The following is a 6,000-nucleotide window of genomic DNA, read 5'->3' as shown; positions in this document are numbered from 1 at the left end:
CAACTGGTTGTGGGCACGTGGTCACCTAACGAACAAAAAAAGAGTCGGGATCCTCTGTTTTTTGTTTTTTATTTTTTTAAATAACAGATGACGTGGACCAATAGGAAAGCTATGAGCAGAGAATCCCTGTTAGGCTATAACAGAGGATCCAGACTCTTATGGAAAAAACCAAAGGAATAATTTTTTATTTTTTTTTTAAAAAAAAAAACCCAAAAACGGGAAGAAAAACCCAAGGAAATGAAAGAAAATCCTTAGAGAGAGAAATGAAATGGCGTCTGCTTCCTTCTCCCATTTCTCTACTTTCAGAAGTCCCGAAAAAATCCCCAAATCCAAAACTCTAATTTTCAGCTCCAGATCTCATTCATATCCGTTGCTAGTCTCATCTCCCTTCACTCATAAAAATGTTTATGGAAAATGTGACAAACACAGCCATGGAGATCCACTTCTTTTGGGCCTGAAAAGGGACCTGCTGCATTCCATTTCAAGCAACTTTCAGCCGCTAGTGTCAGCCATACATGTATCTCTAGGTTCTCAACCATCATATTTTTATGTTTTCCTTGCATTTAGTTTTCATCATTCTTTAATTGACCGATTCTTTGTTTTTATGTTGCAGAGTCCTCTAGTGTTGGTCCACCCTCGGATAATTACAGAAGACGCACAGGAGAAGTTATCGATATAGCTGTCGGATGTGTAGGTGGACTACTGATACTCGCATCCATTTTCTATCTATGGTGGATGAAGGATGCACCTGGCCATATGCGAGTGCGCACAGACTCACCAAGAAAAGGATGATGACCTTTTCTTTATATTTTGAGCATTATTATAATTGTAATTGTAATTGAAATTGATTCATTATTGAATGAATGAATGAACAATTATAAATTTTTTTAATGTAGGAAATAGCTACGGATATTGACCGTAGCTGGTAATCTAACAATAGTGTTGTTTCAAATTTCACTACTTTTAGCTACAGATTCTGTCCGTAGCTAACTATGTGGTGCATTCACAGCTCCCTATTTTGATGCTTCCCTACATTTCTCAAAGATACATCATGGATTAGCATGTTGTCCCTACTAGGAACTCCAAATAAAATTTAGAAATGAAGCTTAACAGAATATTAACAAAGTTGGCTTTAAAAGATGTCATAAGAAAGAACTTTGATGGAAAAGGTTGGACAAATTGAAGGGAATGATTGGAAGTACCACATCCAGAGAAATTAAGCAATTGAGAATTGTTGTCAACATTGAGCATTTAATAAACCTATAAATAGATTAGTATGTATGAAAGGAATCACGATTATCAACAAGAAAATTATGCAGTAGTTAAATATTTAAGCAAATGGAATATGCACATATGTTTAGTTGAATTCTGTACCATTTAAGAGCTAAAGCATATGCTAAGAAGAAAGAACATAAGCAAGCAACCCAGTGCGAGATTCATCAATAGATTAATGGGTTATTTAATGGTAATGGGCTAATGTAGTTTCACACCCTCGTATATCCACCTGGCCAGCATAAGTATGCAATGAATTCAGCTAAAAATTGGTACATGGAAATGGGTTCTATATTTACCCTAGTTCAACCGATGGATGTATTGAGGGAAAGAAGTGCACTCTCTTTCTCACTCAGCAACATGTACTCTTTGACAAAAAATTGACTGGGGAATGGCAACAAAAATTAATGAACCACTACAAACTAGAGTTTTGTACAGTGTGCGTGTGCAATTGCCTGATACTTACATAAATTTAAGACTTGGCCTAATGACTTTCTTGAGTGCATGACAGATCGCTTTTTTCAGGGATTTACCGACTCTTTTTTTAAATTTATGTGTTTTTTAAGGATTTGTTGACGCTTTTTCAAGATTTACCGGGGACCAATAGAAGCACTAGAAAAGGTTGTTGGCTGCCGGCAAATGATTTAGCGATGCCCCATTTTTCGGCGTTTGTCTAACCACCACAATAACTTTCACCGGTGGTTTTTTTTTTTTAATAACTTTTACCGGCATTTTTGATCACCAGTGAAGGTCATTTTCCTGTAGTGCTATGTGATGAGATTATACTTGAGCATGTGATATGGTAGTGTACAGTGTGATGAGGTTACACTTGAGAATGTGAAACAGTTGATGGACTATGTGATGAGATTAAATTTGAAAATATGATATGAGTGTGATGATGTGATGATGTTATACTTGAGAATGTGATACAGTTGATGGACCATATGATAAAGTTACACTTGAGGATATGATTGGTTGTATGATAGTGTGAGGTAGTTCCACTTGAGAATGTGATATGGTTGATGGACTTGACTATTTAGCTTACCATTTTGTTGAGAACATATTAACATCTTGATAAACATCACCCTCAGCTCGCATCAACTGCAATTCAACACCTAAGCATTGAGATGTGTTTGTAAATCATCAAAAGTAAGCACCAACTAATTTTGAGAGCCTCAAGAGCCTCCAACAATCTCCAAACTTGTCACTTGCATAACTTCAACTTTTTTTGTCATTATCACATTTCAAAAGTAAAATTCCAATATATGGATGACATTCAAATGCATCCATAAGTGGAATTTCAATATTTAATTTCATCAATTTTCAAAATTATTGTACATGAATTCTTACAAACCCACAAAAGAAATAAGTCTCACCTATCGTATAATGCACCTAAACAACACAAAATGTCTAGGAATTCAAGCGGGCCCAACAAAAAAATAAATGGGGTTCACCTTTCTCGCATATCGTATTATGCACCTAAAAAGCACATAATGTACATGAACTAAGAGGTGCGATTACGGATTCATATATGTGTTATTTATGGGATTGAATTAACATTAAGTAGAAGCGGTGCGATTCCATTTGGAAATTTAGATTCATATATGTGTTATTTATGGGAATTGTTGTATTATTTTTGGTAAAAAGTTTCACTTTGGTGGCCTCTCAACACGTTCTATTCATGTTGCTGGTTAGCTACCCTTTGTATGTCTCCTTTTTTCTTATAAGAGTAACCATGATTTTATTAAAGCAGTGCCAAGATGACACAAAGGCTACAGACAAAGAGAAAATTTACAATCTTCTAATGATTTGATCCAATAAGCCCATTCCACAACATGAAGATGAGCTTTTAAGAAAACCTCTTCTACCTTTAGGGACTCATTGTAGAAGTACCTCACTTTTCTTTCCCCTCAAATAGCCCATAAAAAATCTACCAAAGCTTTTACATTTCTCCCTAGTCCCACCCATGCCAAAGCAAAAATAACTCCCCGATTGATTCTGGCATCACCCAGCATATGTTAAAGATCCTAAAAAAGCTACACATTTGCCTAGCAAACGAGCATTGGATAAAGAGGTGATATGGAGTCTCAGCATCTGCCATACACATTGGCAACACCATTGATTGGCTTTGGGGGTAGTCTATCCGAAGGCCGCAACTTTCGGGGGAGTCCCATAGTGCAAACGAAAATAAAAAGGGCTTTCGGCCATCAATCTGATGGAATCTCACAAATCTGCTAGGTTGGTTGGGTCAATCAGCTTCTCCTACCCCAAAATCATATATGATATGTCGAAAAACTCATTTCGGTTTGCAACATACAACTATTTTAAGGTTGGATAGATAGGCAGTAAGTCGAGGTCGACCCCGACTATCTGCCTGACAGATGGGGTCGACCCCGATTTTGCTACCTGTCTGTCCAACCTTAAAACAGTCGTATATTGCAAACTGGAATGAGTTTTTTGACATATCATATATGATTTTGGGATAGGAGAAGCTGATTTAGCCAACCAACCTATCATATTTGTAAGATTCCATCAGATCGATGGCCGAAAGCCCATTTTATTTTCTTTTTTACTATAAATATTAAGTTTTAGTTCAATTAGGCTGCCCCGGCATTCTTCTCAATTCAAACTTGAAAACTTTAAACCTATGTAGTTAATCACTATAGAAGATGTTAATATTGTGAATTTCATGTTAAGCTCAATGAATTTCACGTTAGGCTAGTTGAATTTCATGTTATAGGCTCGTTGAATTTCACGTTAGGCTCGCTTAATTTCACGTTAGGCTCACTGAATTTCACGTTAGGCTCGTTGAATTTGACCACGAAGTGACTAAAATTGACCGTGAAGTAATTGAAATTGACCGCGAAGTAAGTGAAATTAATCGCGAAGTGAGTGAACTTGATCGAGAAGTGAGTGAAATTCATCGCAAAGTAAGTGAACTTGACCGATGAGTGAAATTCACCGCGAAGTGAGTGAACTTGACCGCAAAGTGACTGAAATTCACTGCAAAGTAATTGAACTTCACCATGAAGTGAGTGAAGTTCACTGCGAAGTGAGTAAACTTAACCACGAAGTGATTGAAATTGACTATGAAGTGAGTGAAATTGACAGCGAAGTGAGTAAAATTGACCAAGAAATGAGTGAACTTGACCGCGAAGTGAGTGAACTTGATAGCGAAGTCAGTGAAATTCACTGCGATGTGAGTGAAATTGACCGCAAATTGAGTGAATTTGAACGAGAAGTAAGTGAACTTGACCGCAAAGTGAATGAAATTCACCGCGAAGTAAGTGAACTTGACAAGTGAAATGATGTCCGCTGTTGCCGAGTTTTTTTGGTCATTTTCGATGTGGGATAAGAGATATAGTATAAAATGAGGGGCTATGTCATTAGCCCGAACCTATGCCATTGAACACGTGTGCACGCGCTGAGCCGTGTTGGGTCGTGTCCTTGGATGTGCATGCGCACACGCGCTAGGCCGGATCAGGTCCGGGTCTTGGTTTGGGTTTATGTGAGGACTGATAATACACTCGCACTAACAGTTTTGTTCCGTACTCCACGAGTATACTCGCACCTATCGATTTTGCACAAATTTCAAACACGGGACGTGTTTGTTCGGGTGGTTGCACCAATTAGGTTCAAACCCAACGGATGTAACCCATTTGAAATGGTGATTTAAGCACCTATTTGTGGTCTATATATAGACCTACTCTTCCGAATTCATTCATTAAAAACAAATGATTTCTCTTTGTTTCTTCAAAATTCGTTTATGGTTTAGTGTTGTTTCACCAATTGAATTCACTGTCGAGTCAACTTACTTCGGTTAAGTTTTGCACGTGGTTCGAGCCCGTATACAACGAGTGCATCGTTGGGACTAGGTACTAGTTGTTGTATCCTAGAGGTCAACTATCCAAAATTCCATCTCACTTGGGATGCAATCCAAGGAAGACAGATTTGGTTTCAAGTTGAGTTACCCAGTCACGCCTCGACTCAAATAAATAAGCTACATTTTCTTACTTTATTTTATTATTTAACTTTCTATTTTTCTGAACATTATTTACTGTTTTCAATATATTATTTCTAACAAAAAGCACTACAAGAAAAATATCCTTTACCGGCGGCCAAAGCCGCCTCTAAAAGTTCCAAAAACCGCCGGTATAAGAATTACCGGTGTGACACGTGCCGCTAAAGGGAGCGCCGCTGTATCTTTTACCGTGGTCGACCTTTTAGCGGCGCTTATTATTCTTTTGGCGCTTCTGTTGACTGCCGGTAAACTGGACGAAACGCCGCTAAAACAAGAAACGCCGGTAGAAGCTAGAAAATTGGTAAGCAATGCCGCTAAAGCTGTAACAGCGCCAATAAGAGATTTAGAAAACGCCGCGAAAAGCGCCGCTGATAGAAATTCCTACTGATTCTTTACCTAAGCTTTCACACAAGTTCCTATTAATTCTGACTAATCCTTTCCTGTAACTGCTGTCCTACAATCAAATCTCCATCAGTCTAACTATCAAATCTCTATCTACATAACTATCAAAACCGTATGACTGAATGACAAGAATTTGGATTACCCAATAATCCGATTTCATAAAAACTAAAATGAAAAGACAGTGAACCAGACGAGTAACCCGGCCCAAAATTCAACACTCCTATTTGGATCATTAAAGCAAGTCTTCAAACTACAAGGTAGATAGCTTCAAAGGCTTTCAATTGAAAATATTTATCGATATACAA

Source organism: Magnolia sinica, chromosome 14 (genome assembly GCF_029962835.1).
Source record: "Magnolia sinica isolate HGM2019 chromosome 14, MsV1, whole genome shotgun sequence".
In the NCBI taxonomy this organism is placed as follows: domain Eukaryota; kingdom Viridiplantae; phylum Streptophyta; class Magnoliopsida; order Magnoliales; family Magnoliaceae; genus Magnolia; species Magnolia sinica.
Note: the sequence above shows the minus strand (reverse complement) of the source record.